Source organism: Typopeltis vanoorti, chromosome 21 (genome assembly GCF_054136105.1).
Source record: "Typopeltis vanoorti isolate ZY-2024b chromosome 21, IOZ_Tvanoo_1.0, whole genome shotgun sequence".
In the NCBI taxonomy this organism is placed as follows: domain Eukaryota; kingdom Metazoa; phylum Arthropoda; class Arachnida; order Uropygi; family Thelyphonidae; genus Typopeltis; species Typopeltis vanoorti.
In genome coordinates, this window is record NC_143569.1 from 89,703,912 (window position 1) to 89,730,844 (window position 26,933).

At 34.3% G+C, this 26,933-nt stretch overlaps 1 protein-coding gene across 1 annotated transcript in view; it reads right to left on the bottom strand.

Annotated features, from left to right (window-relative positions):
- Positions 1–26,933, bottom strand: part of LOC150095096 (uncharacterized) — a 332,715-nt gene that overhangs the window by 243,005 nt on the left and 62,777 nt on the right. The window contains exon 2 of the mRNA XM_090411047.1: positions 12,265–12,365. The gene's annotated coding sequence lies outside the window, so the exon portion shown is untranslated. The remainder of the gene's footprint in view (positions 1–12,264; positions 12,366–26,933) is intronic.

Consider the following 26,933-nt stretch of genomic DNA (forward strand, 5'->3'; position numbering starts at 1 on the left):
GATTACTATAAGATTTTTGAGGCCTTTTCAAAGTGGAGACAATTAGTTTTCATGAGAAACTCAATTTTCTCAAAAAATGCTGTGACATAGACTTTGCATCCAAGTAGCATCTCTAGCTGCTTTCCAAAAAAATAAAAAAAAATAAATATTTGATTCTAAAATATTTGAACACTTGACGTATGTTTTTTAATACAGCCTTTATAAAGATAAATTCAATAAACTATTTACTGACTTAAAAAATTTCATAGGCTCAATAGCAGAACAGTATCAAAATGACATGATATGTAAAAAATTTGTGTCAGTTATCACTGATGTTTGTAAATAAAAATTAGTTAAGGAAATCAAAGACTTCTGTAGTGAGTTTTCTTCTAGATACTTCTACAGATATTTCAAATGAGAAGAAATTCATCCATGAGATGCTAAACAAAAATTGGAAGAGTCATATTTCTATATAATTTCTTTCCAAAACTCAGGTATGCAGTGTACTTCGATAGTTTTCTTGCCAGAAGATTGATAATTGGTTAGCACGCATTGGAACAGAAGCAGTATGTAACATGCAGGTTAAAAAAAAGAAAAAAAGACTAGTAGCAAAATTAAAGAGAAGCATGCCAGATCTTACAGTTATTGCACATTTGAATTTGGTGTTTAGAATTCCATTAAAAATGTACTCTTTGGTTGCTGACATGAGACAGTGGTGTGTGTGTGTGCGTGTGCAAATATACATATACATTTTACCACAATTTATACTGTGGCAAGTGAAATTTTGTTGTGTGATCAGTAGATTTAAATGGTATTTCTGGAGCGCTGCTTTAAGAAAGCAAGGATAAGGCATGAAAATTTAAAGTGGAATGAGGAACATGTTTCCATACTTATAAGAATTAGTGGTTTTATTGAATGTGTTCATACAACTGTTTGTATCAGAAGACAAAAAGAAATAATCCAACTAAGAACATATAACATAAAGCATATATCACAAAGATCGTTCCACTCAATATTCTAATAATGGCAGACAAAATATGTAAATGAGAGTGGAGTATGAGTACTGCTTCGTGAGAGAAAGTAGTAATTAACACTATGTTGTAATCTGATTTGCTTAGTGGACAAACGTCAACTATATACTTACATTATAGGTACATAGTATATATTGTACAAGAATCATTAGTGAGGAAGAATGGTAGGATTATCTGGTAACTATGTGAATAATTTCTGTAAAATAGCTGATTACATCAAACACCACAGGATTGTTGTGTCCCAATTTACGATTTCTACTCTCATCTTACAAATTCCTTTTATCTATTTTCTTCTGACTTCTATGCCCGAGATTTTACCAAAACTTAAACCAATATCTAAGTTATTGCTCCCCGTAGTACCCCTAATATTTGTATTTATACTGCACCTTTTGGGATATTTAGTTTAGGATATTACATACATAAACAAGGAGAAAGAACTCAAATATATCTGAAAGTGTAACTATTGCAGTCGTGACACTTAACTCGATTCTCAACTTAAATTTTCTGCGTGACTAAGTACCATATTTTCAAGTGGTTATCAACTGCACCATTTATGTTGTCATAAATAGGGAGAAAGTCAATCTCGAATATATCTCTTAGTATTTAAATATTATTGCAGTCGTGACTCTTAATCTCTTTCCTCAACATTAAATTTTCCCGCGTGATTAGGTAAGATGATTTTAAGCGGTGCATTGGATTAGCAACATTATCAGACAACTCTTTTATCATTGAACAAAAGGTTTATTAAGTTTCTAAACATGGTACAATTCAAATACTAAACTAAAATACTTATAGACTAACATTAAATCATTACAAGCAATATGGCTATTTGTGATTATGCCGCCATGCACATTAATTCATAAATTCACCTGATGTGAACAAATTAGATCAATTCACACTATCTGATTATTCATACTGAAGTAGATTAACAAATCATTCACTGCTAACACATACTTGTGACGTTTCAATTATTTTATACATTACATTAGGCATTCAATTCTTAGGATACGTAATTACTTAATTCACACTATTCCGTTATACATTTATTTGCACTAACACTATGTCATTTAAATATCTTGTGCAATATAATAGACATGCAAAAATACCTTAGAACTCTTAATCATTCACAAATCTTTAACACTAATCAATCTACACAACACATTCTATCATATACTAAAGTCCTAGTTTAACTTCAACAGTTCTGTATTGGAATCACGATACTTTTCACAGACAAATTTATAGCTAACATATGTTATGATTTACAGTACCTTTCTTGAGCTTTTCGTATGGGCCTTTATTCTTTTCCAAACGAACCTCTGGTATAACTTCTCGTAACTCTGGAATACTTTAACACACATATATTTGCTCTACTATCAGCAACGAGGACATCGATCTCTTTACAGCTTTCTGCTTTGCGTAGTTATCACTAGCGTCGAAGCGAAGAAGATCCCTCCTTTTCTAGGACTCTATGGCAATTTTTTCTTTGCTTCCTACTCGGGAAAACGGGAATCGAAACCCCGTGAACTCCACCGGAACCAAAACCAAACTCCAAGGCCAAAAGCGACTATCCAAAAAGGAGTAAGGGTTCTCCAGGGGGTTACCAACCCTTTTATAGCTTCTTCCCTAACGGCACCTTTTCTTACTTCCTTTCTTCTCCTTCTACTCGTTTTTTTAATCATCGACCAATTAGGGTGGCGTTTTCTCGCCAAACGTCATTTGATCGGCAAGCCCGTTCTCAATGTTTCAATCCAGGGATCGGCCTTAAGCGATAGCTTTGCTTTTCTTGTGCTAGCCTGACTTAATCCCCTTTCAAACTTTTTCTATGAATTCTACTTAATAACTTAATCTCTCACATAATGTATTTTATGACTCACCCATTTCTACTTATTTACTTAACTCTCTCATTTTTAATCGTATTACAATATTAATCTATACTTTCCTTTGTTAGCTACTTATTTAGTTAGAATTCCTTATTTTAAGTCATATTACAATATTAATACATTCCTTCCTTTATCAGCTACTTTAACAACAACCCTTACGTTTTATACATATTACTGGATGCAAGAAATTTTCCATTAAATAATTCATTTTTTTATGCAGGGGTTTTAATTTATGATATTTATTCTTCATGTTACACCATGATAGCTGAGAATACTATATTCCTAAGATATCAGGTGTAACAGGATCTCTACTAGTCTGATCAGTGGAAAAGGGAACATTAAAATCCCTGAAGATGATGACTGCTACTGGAATGAATAAAAATCAACATTTAAAGAAAGGTATTCAAAACTTTTAAGAATGGCTGGTAGCATCAGGAGAACAACAGAAAAACAAACCTCATAAAAAACAGATGAAATTTTTAGTCAAAGAAGATAAAAGAAAAAGGAACTTTCACACTTTGTCATAGGATATGAAATCATATACAAATACCAACTTTGAGATGAAAAAAGTATAAGGCTATGTAATTAGGAAAAATGAATTTTTTTGGCAAAATGGAAATGAAAGTGAGGTTAGAAATAAAACTATATTTAGTGTAATTTCTAACCTGGAAGGTTTCTTTTTTTCCACATATTACACTCTAAATTGTATATTTTATTGAATTCCATCAAGTTAGAGACAGAATTATTGCAATATAAAATTTCACTATGTTTTCTTTCTTAAAATTTGATGCTGTTAAAGGTGCTATGCAAATCTGTGTAACAATTCCAAATACCAAGTACTAAAATTTCAATAAAATCTTCAAATAACTTGCATCTGGACAAATAAGCAATTTAGAAGAAACTTGTTTATAGAAATTTAGTAATGAAATCTTAATTGTGTTGAACTATCATAATCCCATACACTGCAAATGCACAGTGCATTTTACACGCATACATGCTTCTCTTCAGTATTTATCAAATTCCTGCAATGTGCCCTCAAGAAATTTATGATTAAGTCTGCATTACTATCAAACATTACCATCCTCCAAATGAATCTTATTTATCAGAACAATACTGTCAGATCTTGCAATTCAGTCTCCTAGAGCAGCGCTTCCCAAACTGTGGGCCGCAGCCCCCTTGGGGGCTGTAAGTTTTGTAAATTTAAGATGTTTTAAAACTAAGTAGATTTTTTTTAATCTTAAAAGAAATGTATTTAATTTTTATTATTTCTTTTTTGTTCTTTTTTATATTTTAATGGAAAAAATTACACATTGGTGTTGGTTCACAAATTTTGCTTCTTGCGTATTAATGGATATCTTGCGCTTAATGAATATTAGTAAATATATGCTTATTCATATAAGTTTCATTTCAAAAAGTATTGATAAGAAGCACAAAAAAGATTACAAATGAAATATCTTGAATATAAATTGTATTGAATATAAATACACTAAATATTATAATAATATATGTCTGTGTTATGATTTTTTTTTCGATGGGGGCCGTGAAATATTTTAATTTTTCCAAAGGGGGCTTTGACATCCATAAGTTTGGGAAGCACTGTCCACGAGCATTAAATACACATAGGTGTATTAATATAGTTTGGTCTTCCTCTGAATCTTACTACTGCCTTTCTGGCATTAAACACTTGTTTTTTGCTAATCACTTATATTCTGAGTGACTATATTATCTTAGATCATTAATGCTACCCATTCACTCCTCTAATTTTTCTCGGACCTCTCACCTATAGTCTCTAATCTTTGATCAAATGTTTTAATCTTAACCTAACTCTTAGATGCATGAGTTAAAAGTCAGTGTTAACTATATACTAGACTAATAATCAGTATATTATTAGTCTAGTGCATTGGTTTCCAACCAGTGGTATGCGCACCCCCGGGAGTATGTGCGGCTATTCAGGGGCATGAAAAATAATTAGTAATGGTGGAACAAATAAAGTAAACAAAATGCAAAATGTTAGTTATAGAACAATGAATGTCAGTATTTAAAAACAGCTATTTTAAAAACAAGGGGCACAATTTATAGAAATGGGTTTAAAAGGGGTACACAAGTGGAAAAGGTTGGGAACCACTGGTCTTGTGTTGGCTAATTCTCTCTTATGAAGAATAAATGTATTCTATAGACTCACCATCAAATCAGCTTTGCTTATTCTGTTATTTATTTCCAAATTTAATTTGCATTTAAATTTAGGAAAAACAGTACCTAAACAAGTGAAATATTTTACCTGTTCTCTATTGAGAATCCAAATGATGTTTTCTATGTTGGCACCCTATTTTCATAGAATGTCTTTTTATTGCTGATGTTCAATACTAAATTTATTATAGCACTTATTCCAATTAGTCAGAGGCCTGAATACTATATTAACCATATTAATGCACATAGATCTTAATCTTCCTCTAAATCTTTATATTGAAGATTTATGTACGAGCATAAAATCAACTGTATTAAGTGAAGGGCTAGGTTCGATATTTACGGTTTCGATATCTAGTTGACCACCACGTTTCTTCATAACGTGATCCATATAGATTATGAGAAAACAGTGGAGATAGTTTACCTTTGTTTTACATGTAATTTTACACCAAATCCTCCTCCTCCTCCTCTTATTATTAATATACAGGCACCTCCATGGAGTGCTAAGACTTATCATGGGAGATCCAATTTAACACAATATCTATCATACCTTTCTTTGAAACCATTAACAGACAACGCATTCACAACTGACTCAGGCAACCATTCCATTCATTCACCACTCTCCAAGCATAAAATCTAGTCCTCACACCCTTGCTAACCACACTCTTACCCAATACTGTACACCTCCTTCAATTCTAAATGCTGCCTTACAAATTAAGTATACAGTAATATATATATATATATATATATATATATATATATATATATTAAAAAAAGCAAATCCGTATTGTATTCCAATTATTTCCTAACTAGTAAAAATCAGAGACCCCTGACTACACTCCAGTATTTAATACTCAAATCAACAAATTTCTTCAAAATTGGTCTAGTTATTTGATCAACTCTTACCAATAACACCTGAAAAACTGCATCAACCTTAACTGAAATAAGATCAGGTTTAAAAAAATGACAATTCCAGAAGACAGCTAAAACAAGAGCTTATAAAGAGTAATGAATAAAGCATGAAAGATCAAACATTCTTTCTATCCATGGAATAAACTTTAAGTACTGTTTTCTTATTAGATTATCAATACATATAACTTCCATCAATGTTGTACTTTTGTAGATAGTACAATTTCTCTACACATGCAATATATCATGGAAGATCTAATGCAGTTTGGCATTGTAGAGTTCGGTTGTATTGTGTTAGAGCTTATTGTTTCTTTTCTCTTTAATTTTTTTTTTTTTAGAAGGGTCTTGGAAATTTTGTGAAGGAATATGGCATTATCAAATTGTAAAAAAAAAGTTGTCAAATGATTATTTATAAAGCCCCTGTTTTATAAATAATCATTTGACATCATAAGCCACATGCAGCTCTTTGAGATGGAAACATGTTGGCTGAGCTCTTTTTTTACATCATAATTAATATAACAGGTAAATAAATAATATTCAAGCTTTATAATTATTTATCGGCCATAAACTGATAATCCACTGGATTAAAAACTCAAGTTTCATGTTCATGGTGAGTAAATACATTAAAGAATTTAAATGGTAATTTTAATGCTTTAAGCCAGGGATGAAAGAAATTTCAGATCAGTAAGGATTACAGACAAACTGTGCTGGAGAATCAAGTAATCATACAAGCCAGTGCTGACAATACTAGTTTCAATGGGAGTGGCTTGCGACTGTGTGATAGTGGCATGTGTGGCTGTGTTGTGGGCAGTGAAATTAGCAGAGCGTTAGTGTGATACTTGGCACTGTAGAGTTTGGTTGTCTTGTGTTAGAGCTTATTGTTTCTTTTCTCTTTAATTTTTTTAGCAGGGTCTTTGAAAATTTTGTGAAGGAAGATGGCATTATCAAATTGTAAAAAGAGAAAGTATAAAGATGAAAACAGAAATTTTACCTAAGAGTAGGAGGAAGATTTTGTATTTACCACTAAAGGAAACTTATGTTTCTTATTTGCAATGTGTCACTCAGTCATTACAAAGCCAGTAACTTGAAACGGCATTATGAAACAAATCACAAAAACTTTTCACCTAATAATCTGCCTAAATCAGAATTACAGAAAAACAAGTTAACTGTGTTAAAATCACCAATAAATAGCCAGCAGACAATGCCGACAATGTTTAGTAAGGAAGCTGATACAACAACTGAAGCTAGTTTTGTTATATCATTGAATATTGTGGGTGCTAAACGCCTATATTTTGATGGCAAATTTATTAAGAAAAATATAGTTGAAATTGTTGCAGTGATCGATATAACAACACTTCAGTGACAAATAGCACAAACACCAGCTTCACATTACACTACAAAGAGGAATATCTCCCAGATCAGTGCTGATGTTGCAGGCAAAATGATTTAAAGAATTCTCTTGCATTCAGCTTACTCTTGACAAATCTACTTACACAAGACAATCCACAACTGGCATTATGTTTCCTCTGAAGTAACTGTCTGTGAAAGAAGAGATGATGGAATTGGTGACACTGAAAAACAGCTCGTGGTATTGACATTAAAAATGTGCTTCACAGAGTCCTAACAAATGTTGATATTCTGTTGGATAAACTAGTCAGTGTTGCAGCAGATGGAGCACCTGCCATGGTGAGGAAAAATGCAGGATTAATTGCACTTATGAAAAGTGAACCTCCTAGCTTTCCAGAATTTCTCCCTATTCATTGCATGACTCATCATGAACACCTGGCAGCTAGAAGTGTGAAGATGTTATGAAATCTGTTCTTCAAATTTTCAATTTCATATGCTTAAATGGGAAGACCCACCAACAGTTCAAAAATTTTAATGAAGAATGGAGCTTGAAGATGAACCTATTGATGTCCCTTTCTACTGCATTGTCAGGTGGCTGCCAACTAGCAATGTCTTAAGTAGGTTTGTATTCATATTCACCACTAAAGGAGGTAATAATGACTGTTGGAGTCATTATTTTTCTTGAAGAAAAGAAATGATTCTATCCTCAACTGGAAAATGATGAATGGATGAAAGATCTAATGTTCCTTACTGATATAATCAATTATCTACAAGCTGTCAACTTGGCACCCCAGGGGAAGGATAAGATTGTTTCTGATCTTACTCAGACAATTTTCAGTTTTCAAAATAAAATAAAACAAAATAAGTTTTAAAAGAACATATTGTCAAGACACTTCAGTAATTTTTCCAATCTCAAAAGGAGAGTAAATACATTTCCTGATATTGAAATAAAAGACCCACAAACTGGAAGAATACAAAGATAAATTACAAGGACTGCTGATAATTTCCTAGACAGGCTTGAGGACTTGCAGAAGATGAAGCCCTGCTTCACCCTTCTCGTAAATCCATTCATGATTGATGTGATCAATGATGGCTATCCAGTTCTTGAATCTCTGGTTATAGAATCATCTACTGTTGAAATAGAAATAATAGAATTACAGAAGGACTTGGGTCTAAAGATGATCAATAAATCCAAGTCTACAATTGAGTTCAGGAAGCAAGTTCCAGAAATAAAATAGCCTCAAATGAAGAAAACAAGTGTGCAACACATCAATTTTCAGCACATCATCTGCTCACTGTGAATCACTATACTCTGTAATGAAGTTTGTGAAGTCAAAGCATTATGCAATCCTTACATATCATAGAGCTAATTCATACAGCCTTGACAACATATCAACCAGATTTCAATGACTTACAGGTGAGGTGGAGACTCACAAGACCTCTACTAGCAGTAAATAGCCTGATAATCATAGCAACGTTTGTTTGTGTCAAAGATATTATGATAAGATAATTTTGTAAGGAGCATCTGATTAAAATACCTCTAATTTTATCAGTTTACTTACTTTTCCATGTTTAGATCAGATATTTACTAACACATATAAATATAATTAAAAATAACTGTTTTTATCCCTTTTATTTTTATTTTTGGCATCTCATTTAATGTTAATGAAATGCAAATTTGTATATTATTTCATAGATGTTTCTGTAGTTCATTACTGTATTAAATATGCTCAAAATAGTTAAAACAATGATCTGCCAGGTTCAGTATATGTGTGCTTTGTGATTTTTGAAACAATTTACAAATTTAAAACCTATTTACAGTGGTATCTCGCTAATTCGAACTAATAAAAACCGTGCTTGTTTGGATTAGTGTAAAGTTCGGCTTAGCAAATTGTCCCCCAAGAGACAACAATAACTAGCATTTACGACAAACATAATCAGATTTTAATGGTACATCAATTTATTTCTGTAAATAATTGAAGTAACTGATAGAAGAAAAGCTACTGTACTGTAATGTAAAACTTGAAAAAAAAAAATAATAATACAGTACACAAGTTTATTTTAGTAAAAAATTTAGTTTGTATGTACCTGTATTGTTGAGGATTTTGATTTAATAAAATTGCATAGTTCAGTACGTAACTAAATTTGCGTAAAAAATATCACTTTCTTGTACACAACACAAAAAAAGTTTCACAAAATAACACAAAATAATTTTTTTTTATTTCTTTGTAAAAAAGTTACCGATCCGATTTTCTTTTGCTTCTTGGAAAGTAAACTTTTCTCAAATGCTTCTTCTTCTCGGAGCTGCATTAGCAACAAAATTTTGTGGAATGGTGTATCATTCTACTTAACACATTCTATACATATATTAAAACTGTCAGCTGCCTCTTCATGTTTTACTCTTTTTTTGCTTCTAGTTCTTCATTGTCATCATCATCTTCTAATTCATTCTATAGCGTCATATTTATAATTTCAGCATCCAATTTAATTTCTAATTCACTTTCGGTTCTACCTATAATCCATTCCGTAACGTCTGTTTGTGAAATTTCAACATCTGGATTTATATTTTTTAACCAAATTACGCACGTTTTGAATTTCCTCTTTTTGTGTATATTTGTGATTCATGCTGACAACAGTACGTACTGTACATTATAAAAAAGCAAACATGAACACACAATAAATCAAAATAGGCCTCCAGTATAAACGTACAATCGACAGTATGAAAAAATACAGTACTGTAATAATAATAAAATAAATAATAATAGTTAAAATAATAATAATAATTATTATTTTAACTATAGTAGTATTAATAGTACACAAAATAATAATACGTAATGAATAAAACTTTTTTTCTTTCAAACCGCAGTTCGGATTAGCGAGATACCACTGTACATGAATATGTGTATTTCTTAATATTTATATAAAATTTTTATAACAAAATGAGCATGTAACAATAAAAATGTGTGTAATATGTGTTCATGTCTTACAACTTAAATCAATATAGTTCATATCTTGTGACTCTCAAATGTCTGAAGGTTATTGTATGTGGCTCCTATGTTAAACAAGTTTGGCCACTCCTGTTATATATCATATGTCAATTTTACTTGAAGTCTACTTGCATTATTCACAATTATTTATTTATTTACATATCTATTTGCATTATTTACAAACATACTTGAAAAGAGGTAGACCAAGACTGTGGAAGAGAAACTTGGAGAAGAACAAGCTGGGTTCAAGCCAATTAGAGGTTGTCAAGAACACTTTTTGTAGATCAAAAAAAGACATAACAAGGTGCCCAGAGAAAAGCTTTTCAAAACACTACAATTATATGGGGTAAATGGAACATTATACTGAGCAATACAATCTATATTTAAGTTGTAAGAAGGTAATTACAATTGAACTACAGGAAGATAGTTTGATGTAAAATCAGGGATAAGATAAGGACAAATTATCTCCACTCTTATTCATCATCTATATGGATCACAATATGGCATTAGATCTGATATTAGAATTAGAGATGCAAAACTTAGCTCTTTGCTTTATGCAGATGATGTTGTACTCCTAAACATATCTAGTACAAGTCTCTAGGATTCTCTAACTAACTTGAATAACAAATTTGGCATGAAAATCAGCAATAAAAAGACCAAACTATGAAAATAAGCAGAAACACTGAATTTGTCAACTGCATTCTATATGGAGAGCCTATAGAACAAGTGAAGTATTCAACTATTTAGACAGTTTTTAGTGAAGATGGCAAGTGAAATCTGGAAAAAAGCCAACAGAATCAGCAAAGCCAGTTGAATAAATTTATATGAAATAAGAGAGAAATTAGCCAAAACACCAAATTAGCAGTATACAAGACAGTGTTCAAACCAGTTTTAAATTATGAATCTGAGCGTGGTTAGAAATAAAGCACTTGATCAAAGACTAGAGACCACGGATATGAGGGTTCTGAGAAAAATTAGAATGAACAGATGGCATCCGTGGTAGAATCATATTAAAATTGAAGATATTAAAAAGGGAACTTGACATTGTTAACATTCAAGAATGTGTAAGAAGAGTTGATCTAAGGTGTTTGATGACAAGATGGCAAAAAAGAGACCCAGAGGAAGACGAAGGTCTAGGTGGATTGATTCAGTCAGAAGTGCTTTAGAAGCATAAAATGTTAGATATAACAATATTGGAGTGCTGACAAGTTACAGACTAATTTGGAGGAAAATTGTGGATCTGAGATTAATAATAATGTAAACTTAATCATGCAGTGCTGTCATAGTAGCCTGAACACCCCTTGAGGGTACATATCAGGAAACTGACGATGAATATCAACTTTATATGCAAAATCATCAGTTCGTACTTCTTTCTGTTAATAGCTGGTTTATAAAATAATTATTTTATTAAAATATAGACAACTTATCTAACACAACTTATCTTATGAATTATTCAATATTTAATGATTGGGTGGTGGTAGTAGTGTCAGTAGCAGTAATAGTGCTCAATTCAACAACCATTTGTGGGCATGCAGCTGCATGGGGTTGGAAAAATTAATGCATAAAATCAGCCAAATTAAATGGAAAGCAAAACTAATGAGAGAAATAGGTAGTGTATAATATTTGTAGCATGTAAAATCTTTAAGCGGGTAGTCAAAAACAATTGTCATATCTGAAACCAAATGTAAAACGAAATCTAAAAATTTAAATCAGAAAATAACAGCTTGATTCCTTGCCATCTAAAAACCTCATATCAAGACATAACACTTCACAAATTTTAGTACACAGTTCAATGTTTGGAAATATTATCATTAAGTGTTAAAAATGAGAAAGCATATTACTAAGAAAATATTTTTAAGGAAAATTATATACTTCTATAAAATGTATAAAATCATTTTCCAGTTATTTGAGCTAAACAGATTTAATAAAAGAAAGACAAAAGCTTACCTTGGGTGAAGCATACAAGCTCCACTATGCTTGTAAGTCACCAAGACAATGAGCTATCTACCCTCACTCCCAAGTATGATAATTCCAATCCCATGGAACTTCTGAAAGAAATATGAAAATTTATATATTTTATTATATTAAATGTCTGAAGCAAGGAAATGAGATCTTACCTACAAAACCAGTAATTTGTTCTAAATACACGACTATATACAGAGTGATTATAAAATAACAGCAAGTGTTCAGAGCCCTCTAGCGAGTAATGTATTGGACGAAACACACGAATATTTGGTAGACATACACAGTGGAACATGGGGATTCGATTTAACGGAAAAAAAAATAGTACCAAAAGTCGCCAACAGGGGAAATTTTGGCACTGTTTACCAAGTAAAATGCATTAATTTGCATTGTCGCGTTTTTTCTTGTGAGCAATCATGCAATAAAAGGAAAACCTGTGAGATTTCTTATTATTCGTAGATGAACTGCTTTTCGATGCCTCTTACCTTACGTGAGCGTGCTTTGTTAGTCAAACTCCATTATCGGCGGAACGATAATGCCAGTGCATGTCTCTATGATTTTCACCGTATGAAAAATTTACGAAAAGGACCAATTAGCGTAACAAACTTACGAAAACTGATTCGGCGATTTGAAACTACTGGAACTCTAGCAGTGCAGGTAGGTAGGGAACGCAAACCAATCAATCACCAAGTTGAACAAGTTGCAAACTGCTATTGTGGAACAGGAGATGACGAATGTGCAGGGTACCAGCAGTGCAAGAGCAATACCCCGGCAAACGGACATCACATACACAACGTTGTGGAAAATCCTACATCAGATGTTGAAGTTTTACCCCTATGAAATCAGTCATGTTCAAGAATTGCGGCATGGTGATGCGACCACACGAATCGCCTTATCTTTGAAATTCTTAGGGCGCATGGAAGTGGATGATGCATGGCTGTGGCAGATTTTATGGAGTGACGAAGAGCACTTTTATTTGAACGGCGGTATTAACACACGCAACTGTCGCATTTGGGCTACAACTAATCCGCACGTGTGTCTGCAGATACCTATCCACTCGCCCAAAGTCACAGAGTGGTGCGAATTTACGGCATCTTTTATCATCGATCCATACTTTTACGAGAAAAATCTCCAAAATGGACCAGTGACCTGTTCCGTCAATCATAACAGGTATGCCAATATGCTACAGAACTTCGTGGTTCCACAACTGCAGCAAAGAGGATGTCACGATTCGACCATCTTCATGCAGGATGGTGCACCACCCCACATCGGACTTCAGGTACAGCACGTTTTGTGTCATTTTTCTGACAGAAGAATCATTAGTCATGCATTTCCCACGCCATGGCCATCGAGATCGCCTGATCTCAATCCTTGTGACTTTTGGCTGTGGGGATTTCTTAAAAGCATTGTTTATCAAGGATATGCACCTGATATTCCAACTTTGAAAGATCGAATAACGTTACACATGAGACAAATCAATTCCGATATGTTGCGAGCCACTGTGGAAAACGTCGTGCACCGTATGCAGTTCCTGGAACATCAGAATGGTGGTCATATTGAACCTCATTTGTAATTAACAATAAACGTCATGAAATTGATGTGTGCTGTCTCTCATTTGCCATTTAGTCATTCATTAGTCACACCTACTAAAATTAATTTGGCAGCGCCAACATTTCCCCTGTTGGCGACTTTTGGTACTATTTTTTAAGTTAATTCGTATCCCCATGTTCCACTGTGTACGTCTACCGAATATCGGTGTGTTTCGTCTAATACATTACTTGCTAGAGGGCTCTGAACACTTGACGTTATTTTATAATCATCTGGTATATAAACTTGTTATATGCAGTGATGACTCGTTACATATAACAAAATGGGGGGTGGGCAGTCTTAATACTTTTCTGATCTGATATTAAAATTTGCATACACATTAAAAAACAAATTGATGAAACTGAATAACAACACAACTATATTGTTATCACTAGATTATAGTGATAATGATACAGTTGTGTTATTATTTAATTATGGCCACCCAGTGTTATATCATAGGATGGCCATAATTAAATAATAAAATTAAAGAGGCGTTCAGGGCCCTGTAGCAAAAAATGTATAGGATGAAATTTAACCAGACATGGTGTAAGTACACTCTGGAACATGGGGTTAATTTACAGAAAAAAAAAAAAATTCTGCCACCAGCGGAAAATTGGCACACTACAATCGCATGATATTTGCATAATCTCACTGTTTCTACTGACGAATTGGTGGACATAAGGAAGACCAAAATGGATTTGTGTCATTCTGATAAAGACTGAAGTGCTATGGATCTCACCTTACTGGAAAGTGTGTTGCTAGTCAAACTTCACTATCAACAACACAGTAATGCTATAGCTCGCATAGAGAATTCCAGCGTTTAAAGGATAGGAGAAAAGGTCCAATGACTATAACAAATCTTGTAAAAATGATTTTATGATTTGAAAATAGTGGATCTTTAGCAGCGAGGCCAGGATGAGGATGAAAATAGATTATTCCTCAACAAGTTGACAAAGTTACAAATGCCACTGTGAACATGAAATGAATACACAACGGTCCAGCAGTGCTCAGGCAATATCAAGGCAACTGGACGTGCCATATTCAAATGTGCAGAAAATTCTGCATGAAATGCTGGGGTTTTTCTCCTACAAGATCTCCCATACTCAAGCTCTGCTTCATGGTGATGCAGAAACTTGATTGCAGTTCACCATGATGTTCTTAGCTCGAATGGAGATGGACGATCTTGTGAAGTGACAAAGCACATTTTTATCTGAATGGTAGTTTTAACTTGCACAATTGCTGCATTTGGACTACAAACAGCCCTCATGTGTTCCATCAGACCCCTTTTCACTCATCAAAAGTCAGTATGGTGTGGTTTCACTGCATTATTTATTATCGGTATGTACTTTTTCGAAGAACTTTGCCTGACAGGACCAGTGCCTTTTACCATCTCTGCTGTTATGTATCGAGAGATGCTATGCAACTTTGTTGTTCAACAACTGAAGCAGCAAAGATGCTTCGACTCTACCATATTCATGCAGGATGGAGCACCACCTCACGCTGGATTGTTGGTACAGCAAATGTTTTTATTCGTTCGCCTGATCTGAACCCGTGACTTTTGTTTGTGGGACCATCTAACACACGTGGTGTATGAAGGACATGTTCTGATTATTAACCTCGAAAGACAGAATAAGGCAGCATGTGAGACAAATGAGTGCAGATCGTTGTGCTCTGCTGTAGAAAATGTCATTCACAGAATGCAGTTCTTAGAACATCTGAAAGGAGGATATATTGAACCATAGCTATGTTATATGAATACAAAAATTTATTTGTTGTGTCTCTTCTAGCCATTACTGTTCAATTAATCCAAAACCATGCACTTATGTCAAATGTCTCCTGGTGGCAGATTGTGTACTTTTTTTTTTATCTTCTGTAAATCAAACTCCCCATATTCCCGAGTGTACTTACACCAAGTTTGGTTGAATTTTGTCCAACAGATTTTTTGCTACAGGGCTGTGAACACCTCTTTAATTATGGTCACCCAGTATATTCATTTTGGAAATAATTTCAGACTGAAACAACTTGAAATTAAGTGTAAAGCTAGCAAAATAAAAATAATAGCAGAGAATAGGGAAGTCACAACTATCTGATTTGTTTCTGACATGTAGCGACCAAAGATCAGAACGCTCATTATGAATACCGAATATGTATATTAAATATTTCAGTTTGAGTTTCACAGGGAGATTTAGATTTATTATTCTATGTTTTTCTTTTCTTATTCTGACCTATATTTAATTTCTCATATTTAACAACCACAATTGTCAGAAACATTGCTCTTTAGATGTACCACTGCCTAGGCATCGTCGTCATCCGGTAGCATCCTCTAGCAAGAGGGTTGAAGCAGATGAGCAGCTCTTCTCCATTTCTCTCTGTCTGTTGCTTCCATCATTCTTAAACCAATCCATTCCACGATGTCATTAAAGCACTCTCTAGTTGGTCTTCCGCGTCTTCTCTTCCCCTCAACTTTCCCTTGTAATATAGTTCTTGTCAGGTGTCCCGAAGAACCTCTCAGAAGATGTCCTGCAAATCTAGTCTTTCTTTGCATAATATTCTTTAACAGTGTTCTTTCCATCCCAACTCGTCTTAAAACTTCTTGATTTGATATTCTTTCTGTATAGCTAATCTTTTCCATCTTTCTATAACACCACATTTACAATGCATTAATTCTTTCCATATCTCTCTTTCTTAGTGTCCATGACTCACTTCCATAACTTGCAATACTCCAAACTGTTGCTTTAACTATTCCAATTCTAACGCCTATTTTAGTGTTCTTGTTTATTAAAATTCTCTTCATTTCCATAAATGCCGATTTAGCTTTGCCCTAATGTCCAACTCTGAAGTTACTTTCTCTGAGATCCAGCTACCTAAATATTGAAATCTTTCCACTTCTAAAATCTTTCCTCCACATCTTATTTTTACATTATCTCCTATTTTTCTACCCATTATCATTATCTTGGTCTTTTTTGTGTTAATTCTTAGTCCATACTCTTTACAAGAGTTTTCAATTCTTTGAATAATTTGTTGTAACCCATTTTCACTTTCTGCCATCACTACTACATCATTCGCATATCTTAAGTTATTAATGATTCTTCCATTTATTTTTATTCCTTCTTCTACATCCTCAAGTGCCTCTCTAAACATTTGTTCACTATAAAAGTTAAACAATAATGGTGATAACTTGCATCCTTGTCTGACTCCTCTCTCCATTTACAAACACTGACGCTATTTGTGACCAATATAATCTCTTTAAAATTTCCAAATCATAAGAGTCAATATCAGTATTTTCTAGAATGTCAAAAAGCCTTTCATGTTTCAGGCATCACACACTATTAGATGTCTAGATGGCATTATTAACCACCTTTAATAATGCCATCTGGACATTGTCTATAGATGGCATTATTAAAGGTGGTTATAAAACTGTTTCTTAGCATTGGTTTTCAAGACTATCGTGTGTTACTCAACATCCAATTCACATCAATCACAACCAGGCACCTAAAAAAACCAGAAAACCAATAATCGAGTCAGAAGGATATGGAAAACTTGCAAATTAATTATTTCATATGTAATATTTATGGTAATATATCTTGGCCAGCTTGGTTGGCCAAGTGGTTAGCATATCTGCTCTCCAGCCAAAAGGCTGTGGGTTCAAATCCCACTGTGGGCATGGATGTTTGTGATTGTCTGAAAATACTAGTGGTGGTGGGCAGTAGATGCCATTGGTGTAGATAATGATGGTAGTTGTGGTTTGTTGTAGTTGGTGGATTGAGTGGCAGAGACAGAGAGCTGTAGAGTAGCTGCCATTCCTTGACGAGTCTTTGTACTCCCTGGAGGTGTCACGTAATAATAATATCTTAAAATATTGCCATGCTGGAAGTATGGCAGTATTTTATTCAGAGATGAGTTACCAGGGGTGATTTTAAGAAATAAAATACTAGTAATGGAGGGATGTCGAAAAAATATAAACTGTAGAGCTTAACAAATAGAAAATGTATAATGTTATGAAACTTAAATAGTGCATCATGTAGAGTAGAAGGAAAGAGACTATACCAACAAGAGGCAATCTGCAGAATTGTTTATAATAAAAACATGATGAGCAGCAAAGCAGTAGATTATGTATGTAGAGAGCAGAGATGCATAGAATATGTTGCCAGAATGTGGTGTAAATGAGTAAGGTATAACTTGCAAATTAATGGTATACGCACAACACCACAAGAACAAAATAAATAAGACTAATCATGCTGCTAAATATACTATGAGAACTCAAACCAACACCCACAGACAAGTGTTTGTGTGTATCTACATACATACATATATACATGCTGCTCCCAGCAAAAACTGACTTCTTTATACACACAAAGTGCCATAACTATTTCCATGGTTTGAGGCAAACTACTAATTATAAACTCCTCTTTCAAGCTGAATAATACAATGCCTCTTGGTTTTAATTTTATTTTACTCTTTAAAAAATAATTAAAACAAAAACTTTTTCTCCCTTTATTTTTGTATAAATCATTGGACCTTGATTTTGTTATACTAGTGCCATCTGCCTAGTTACAACACTGACAAAGATACAGACCTCATTTTCAGACCCTAAAATACTATATGATGCACTGATAGAATGGGAGGGACTGGGAAATCACACACTATGCGGTGTAAAATAGGTTCTCATAATGAGTTTTAGGACAACAATAAAATATTTCCTCGAGACACTTGCTAGTAATCCTAATTACTAGCAAGAGATTAAGTCACGTCTGATGATTTCAATTCCAAGCCAAAGCTGATACCAGTCATAATGCAATGCTGAAAGAATCTTATATTGTACAGTAGCAAAATCATGCATCCAGTGAAATACCTCATCATCATCATTATCAAATACCTGCCATGTACCCTCAAGGAGTGTACAGGATATGATAGTACTACATGAAAAAAAAAAAAAAATTACATCATGACTAACTTCCTATCCACAATTTTCCTCGAAATCAGTCTGTTACTTGTCAAGACTCCAACATTATCAGATCTTATATTTCTGTCGTCTAAGGCACTTTGTACCGTATCAATCCACCTATATCTTGGTCTTCCTCTGGGTCGTTTAGCTGCCAACCTGGCAGAGAACACTTGTTTTGCTAATCTTTCTTCGCCCATTCTGTTTAAGTGACCATACCACCTGAGATTAGCTCTGCAAAGGCATTACTGGATGCTGACAATGTCAAGTTCTTTCCTAATATCCTCGTTTTTTAATATGATATTGCCATTGATGACATCTGTTCAGGCCTATAATCTTTCTCAGGAGGACTCTCATATCTGCAGTCTCTAGTCTTTGGTCAAGTGTTTTACTTCTGACCCAGCTCTCAGATCCATAAGTTAAAACAGGTTTGAACACTGTCTTGTATACAGCTAATTTCTCTCTTGTTCCATATGAATTTATTCAATTGACTTCCCACCATACCAGCTTTGCTGATTCTGTTGTCTATTTCTATATTTAATTTACCATCTTCACTAAAAATCGTGCCTAAGTAGCTGAAATGTTTTACTTGTTCCACAGGTTCTCCATTCACAACACAGTTGACATTTTCAATGATTCTGCCTATTTTCATTGTCTTTGTCTTTTTATTGCTGACCTTCATACCATATCTATTACAACAGTTATTCAATTTAGTCAGAGAATCTTGCAGACTTGTAGCGGATTTATTTAGAAGTATAAGATCGTCTGCATAAAGCAAAGAGCTGACATTAACATCTCCAATTCTGATATCATGTTTAATACGACTTTCCTTCATAATGTGATCCATATAGATAATGAATAACGGAGGGGATAATGTACATCCTTGTCTCACACCAGATTTAACATTAAACCATCTTCCTGTACTTTCTTCAATTCTAACTGCTGACTTACAACTCAAATAAAGACTAAAGTATTGCTTGATATAATGCACCATTGACACCATATAACTGCATCGTATTGAATAGCTTCTCTCTTGGCACCTTATCGTATGCCTTTTCCAAATCGACAAAACTTAAATACAGATCTTTATTATATTCCCATGCTTTCTCGACTATTTGTCGTAAAGTGAAGATCTGATCCTGACAGCCTCTATTTGGCCTGAATCCAGCTTTTCTTCCACAATTCTTCTCAACAGTTTCTCAAGTATACTTGCATAGATCTTGCCAGGAATACTCAGTAGGGAAATACCTCTGTAATTCTCACATTCAGTTTTATTTCCCTTTTTATATATGGGTACTATGAGAGCTCTACTCCAATCATCGGGAATTCGTCCCTCTGTCTAGGCTTTCTGAACTATGCAGTACTGCCACTGTAAGATAAGACTTTTATACCACCATACTTCAGCATTTCTGGTCGAATATCATCTACTCCTGCTGCCTTTCCACATTTCAAGCCTCTGATGGCTTTTTCTACTTCAAGTATGGATGTGTATTTCTGAATGCATGCCTGATCAGTGTTTTTTACCACATCACTGCTTGTGAAATACCTGTGGATGTAATTAAAATTTTAATAGTGCCTTTTGGGCTATGATGCAAGGCTAGATGAAAGCCAACAATCAACTCCTTTAAATAACTATATATATATATATGCGCCGGCCTGGTTGGCCAAGTGGTTTGTGTATCCACTCTCCAGCCAAGAGGCTGCGAGTTCGAATCCCGTGTAGGCATGGATGTTTGTGAGTGTCTTCCACCTTCATATATCCAAGTATAGATACACTCTCCCAATATGGACTGGGTCACCATGGGGGTAGTAGACCCAAAACCTCCCTCATCCCTCCCTCAATGGGAGAGGCCTTTTCTATCCACCCTGCGGTGGGTAGAAAAAACAGGCTGTCCATCATGATGCACAGATAGGCAAGGTAATCAGTAAGAATGCAACTGACATGTATGTATTATTATTATGTGACACCTCCAGGGAGTCCAAAGACTCATCGAGGGAGCTAGCTAAATATTTTCTCTCATACAGCAGTGTGGTAGCTAGATTTTTCTCTTGCACAGCAGTATGGGATTGGAATGGCTTGCCTTTGGAAGTAGTGAGTGCAGGTAATGTGAATGAATTCAAGAAATGGTATGACAGTTGGTGTAGGTAATATGTGGCCTCCCTCAACAATTTTCTGACTCCCTGATGATCTCTGGTAATAATATAAAATGCAGTGTTTTAATACAACATATATTAAAAGGAATAACATGTACACAGGTATATATTCTAAATATATTGTCTAATATATAAATTTATAATTGCTGGTACTACCAATTCTCAGATATGTCAGCAATAAGAAATATGATGATGATCCAGTACTTCTCTGTAATAACAGAGAAGACCTAGGATGAATCCTTGACAGAGTTAAGGAGAGGACTTAAAATTAACTCTAGTAAGATGAAGATAATGTTTTCTGAAAGAAGTATAGACAGAGACGGTTTTGAGAAACAAGTGTACCTTAATGGAGAAATAATTGAGATGGTCAACAAATTTGAGTATCTGGAATGCATTATCAATATGAGAATTGCTGTTCAGAAGATTATAAATGACTAGGAAATATATATATGATAAAGCTGAGGATTCTGGTAGCAGCTGTCTTCTTTAGTAAGTACTTATGGTACTTTTAAGGCAAAAGGATGGCTGCTTTTTTCATTGCTCTTACATTGTCCTTAAGAGCAATCACAGAAGAAAGCTGAAATACTACGGACACAGAAAAAATGGGAGGAGGACTTCTCAAAACAATAATACAGGATAAAGTTCCCAGAAAAAGAGGAAGTGGTAGACTTACTGACGTGAATGGTGTGTATTTAACAATTCATTTTTAGAGAGTTGAAGCCTCAAGAAAAGCCCACAAAAGGGCCACCTGGTGACACTGTATATGGTATGACAATTCAAGAAATGGTATGATAGCTGGTGTAGGTAATATGTGGCCTCCCTCAACAATTTTCTGACTCCCTGATGATCTCTGGTAATAATATAAAATGCAGTGTTTTAATACAACCTATATCTTGATGATGTATGTCACTCCACACCAAGATTTGGAGTGACATATGGCATCTGCCAATGTCCAATGAAATTATGGGTAGATGACCTACCACTTACAAATTCTGCATGGACTTACAATTTGTGGGGAAAGCTATATAAATTCAAAATTTTAACACCTCAGATGTGGATGTAACAAAACTTTGTTTGGTGTTTTAGCATATATCACTCTTTGTGATTCTTTAGATGTCATTCTATGAAATGCCAGTAGCCAATATAAAAAAAAATACCATAAACTAATCTTGAATTATTTATTTCAGTTAAAATGTCAGTCAACTAAAAGGTTGGTAACTGCTACTCTACAGTATTTAGATTACTAAATCCAGAAAAATCATAATACTCTCCCATTAACTAAAATTCACAGTATGAATTTTATTTAATGGGATTTGTTGTATGAAAGTTTGCACATGCCATGCAAACTTTGTTTGCTTACACTAAAATAAGGATTACCCCCCCCCCCCCACACACACACACTCAACTAGCCATGATGTCTATAAGCATCCAGCTAAATCTGGATACGATTCTGTAACACCTATCGAATAACATGGATAAGAAGTGCAATTTGGTCTCACTATTTCATCTACCTCGGCCGGCAGGGAGGTTAAGCAAGAATATAATTTGTGAAATTTCATTTTAAATTGGACAAAATTTTTGCTCTAGGTGCTGAGTGTTCTTTTTTCCATTTTGTACTTATTTTGCAGGCTCTAGGTTAAACACATGTCTGATTTAACCTATTATACATGTTGGGGAGGGTGTTAATCCCTGTTTTATCTATATATGTAGTGGAATATATAAAATCACCTTGAATTAAGTGTTTCTTCTGAAGAAAAAATAAATAAAATAAATACTACTACTGAAATTTTGCTAAAAATTTTAAATGTCTGACTGAAAGTGAAAAAGTTGTGGGGGAACAAATAAAATTTTGAAAATTTTATGCAACATGATAGGTGGCTAAAAAGAAAAATTGGTAATATTCTGGTATTTTCTTCATATTGTGAAAAAGTAACACATAAGCAGAAGACAATGTAAAAATTAAATTATGGAAAATTCATGATAAAAACTATTTTACAAAACTTCTTTTATTTCATGATCATTCCACATATAGATGCATCTCCAGAGATACTACTCAGTCACAAATTAATAAACTAAATAGTCATATGAACAAAGTGCAGTCGTGGAATGAAGGTGCAATCAAAAAAAAAAAAAAAAAAAGATTTGAACTCATGCTAAAAGCCCAACTTTATGGTCTTCTTAAGATATTATTATTATTCAGGCCTCCATGGAGTCAAAAGGCTCATCGCGGGAGATCCCTCCTAGGAATCCCAAAGTCTATCACTCATTAAACTCATTGACTGTTCTCGCTCTCACCACTCTATCAGGCAATGCATTCCATGGTTCAACCACCCTCCATGCAAAAAAGTACTCCTCACCCTCTTGCTCACAGCTTCCTTTCGTAACTCCCAGGGATGGCCCCTTGTCCTCATTCCTTCCCACTGTTCAACCAAGTGAAAGAATTCCCTAGTGTCAACCCTGTAACCCAACCACCTCTCAACAGTTTAAAAGAGTCTCAATCATATCACCTCTCCTCAAACTCTGCAGTCCACATTCCCTCAGCTGATCCTCATAACTAACACTGTAAAGTCCTGAAACCATCTTTGTTATCCACCTCTGTACCCTTTCTGCAGTTAATTTAGTCCCTTCAAATCCTGGGGACCAAATCTGAGAACAATAGTCTAAGTGTTGTCTGATCAGGGTCTTATACAACAGAATCATAACTTTATCTCTGTAGATCAGCATCCTTCTCAGTATTGCAGCAATCCTCTGTGCACCTTTCATCTTCACCACCTTTGCAATATGTGCCCTGAATTTCAGGTTTCTATCAATCAAACCTCAAGATATTACATTTTGCTGCATTAAACCGACACCCCCTTTCATTTGCCCATCTGTCTAACTTAATCAAATCCTCTTGCAGGGTTACTACATCTGCACCATTACTAATAACCCTTCCTAGCTTCACATCATCCACAAACAACTGAATATCACCCCTGCAATCCACTGACAATGTCATGGATATAAAGGTTAAACAATATAGGTCCCAGTACTGAGCCCTGTGGGACCCTGCTTGTAACCTTTTGCCTCCTTGAAACTGTCCCACCATACACAACTCTCTGATACCTATTGGACAGCCAATCCTGAATCCAATACATAAAAAGAATTTTCCATTGAGACCTATTATGAATTGCATTGGCTGTCCAACTTATAAAATTTCAAAACATCTAAAGTTCTCTCCTCATTCCTTTGTTAAAAATTCAGAAAATTTTAAGAATAAAGTTTCAGGAACATTCTCACTGCCTATAGATACTTATAATTAGTTCTGACTTTGTTCCAATGTTCACAAATATCTCCCTTACTGATTTGTTAGGAAGTATTATGCAATGATTTTCTTCTTAACATTATAAAATTATTAGACTATGTTATAAATACAGGTTATTTGTCTTGCCAAAATAAGTTTTACAAACAGACCAAAGGAAATGCAATAGGAATCTCCTATTTCTCAAATACTGGCCAACTATTACATGGAACATTTCAAATGACATTCTCTTAACTTATTTTCTCCTAAGCTATCTATTTGAATTTGATATGTTGATAATGTATTGATGTCTGGAACTCTTCACTGTCTGAGCTTTATGAATTTTTGGAGAAAATTAATTCAGTCCATCCTAGAATTAAAATTACCATGGATGTAGAAAACAAAAGAAAACAAATGCCCATCATATTTCTAGATGTTCTTATCTTGCAACATATTTAATGGTAGACCAATTTTCTGCATACAAAAAAGTAACACATTCTGGGAAAGTACTTTGATGCTGTTTCACATCATCATCCATCTCAAAAATCAAATATTACCATATTTACTCAAATATAACTCGCACCCATTTTTACTTTTCGAAAAAAATAAAACTAAAAAGGTTCACATATACCTCGCACACGAAAAAAGTTTAAACACATTCACGTCAGTGACACAGTAACTCGCTCGCCGCAGTAAACAACATGCCCTCTTCAATAGCCACTATACTGCAGATGCAAGAAAAATAAGTAGTTTTATTGTATCTCTGAATAAGGTACAGAGACATTTGCAGCCTGTAATATATTTCTCAACAAATAATGCAATTAGAGACAAATGGGATAAAAATGGCACTGATTAATGGATCTCATGTCCCCCTCTGAAGGGGATATGGGATTCATCAGTCAGTGCCATTTTACCCCGAGACATAGTATCTAACTAAAAACTATTGTCCAAACATTTGTCCAAATTTTCAGTTACAAGAAATAAGTGTTTCTTCGATTGCATTTGAAATTTTCAATGTCATTAAGACAAATCATAAAGGCTAACTTCAAATAAACTTGTACCACAAATTGTAACTAACATGCCGATAATGTGTGTATGTGCGAGTACACCATTAACCCAACACAGAAGCAGCACACAAACACGTAGCAATAAAATTCAACCGAAGGGTTGAAACTTTGTGTCAGTTGAACCTGCCCATGCGACACAGAAGTAGTACACAAACAGGAACGAGAAGTCCTGTTGGAACGATAAATGGGCGAACTACCACCCCAAAGTGAACGTGTTAAAACTAAGAAAAATATAGTAAATGTTATGGCAGTTTCAGATATTTTGGAATTTGGTTGAAGAGAATCAGCATTTAAGCTCAACAATTGTTGGCTTGCCTTTGTCGTTGAGTCATGCAATTTTTGTTAATACCGCACCAATCATAGGCACTTCTTCATAGCTGCTGTATGTCTGCCAGCCTACCATTGGTGTCCGTTTCACTGTCTGCTTTCACTTCTCATTAGTCATTCATGAAGGACTGTTCATTATTTATCTCAAGTCTTGTAAATGACTGGTAATTTCTGCTTGAAATATGGAGAAACGTTCAAGTTACAGTGCTGGTTTTAAACTCAAAGATTTATGATTCTGAAATGATAAATGGACAAACAAGAATGAAACTGTGTGTTTTAAGTTAATTACAGATGGATTGTCACTAAAGATTCAGATATATCGCATGATGAAGGTGAGTAGTCGATCGCATAAATGACTTCGCTAATTAAAATTTAAATGCATTCATTTTATAATGTAAGCAATTATAAATTATAATGAATACCGAGGATGTAATTATAAACGTCAATTTAGTTTTTGCTTAAAAAAACTTTACTTTCTGAAAATCCCCACATATATGGAGCCTGTGTAGCTCAGTGGATGTGGCGTTTGCATTCCACGGCACTTGACCGCATGAAGGAAGACTTGGTTTCAAATCTAGTGAGTGACTAGAGGAAAGTTTTGCCAGTCTGGTTGGCCGAATGGTTAGTGTATCCGTTCTCCAGCCAAAAGGCTGGGGGTTTGAATCCCACCGTGGGCATGGATGTTTGCGATTGTCTGTGAAAATACTAGTGGCGGTAGATGCCGCTGGTGTAGTTGCAGTTTGTTGTAGTTGGGATTGAGTGGTGGAGACAGAGAACTGTAGAGCAGGTGCTTGATGAGTCTTTGATGTCGTGTAATAATATCTCGCACCATGATTTTTTAACTTTAATTTTTTGGAAAAAAGTGAGTTATATTCGAGTAAATACAGTATTAAAACTTTAATTACATTAGGCACACATTTTATGTTCCACTGAATTTATTTCAAGTTATGAACTCTTCTTCATTTCATCTTCAATGTCTACAACACCAAACTAATCAACAAAGTAATTAATAATTATGGCTATCATCCAAATCCTACTTTAGAAGTTTCTAGAATTTCCATTCTGCATGTCAAGTATGTATTGGAAAGACTAGAATGACTACTTCACTGGATTAACCTTCATGTTTCTTTTCAACCAGTTTGGAAATTAAACTCATTCCAACACTCTCCAAAAGAAAAATATTCTCCACTTTCTTGTCTTGGAGTTTATAGAATTCCATGCTCATGTGGCCTTGGCCTTTCTTATTATGACCAGAATAGTCATTCTACATAAGTCTGATAGGTTTAAAGTTTTGGTTATT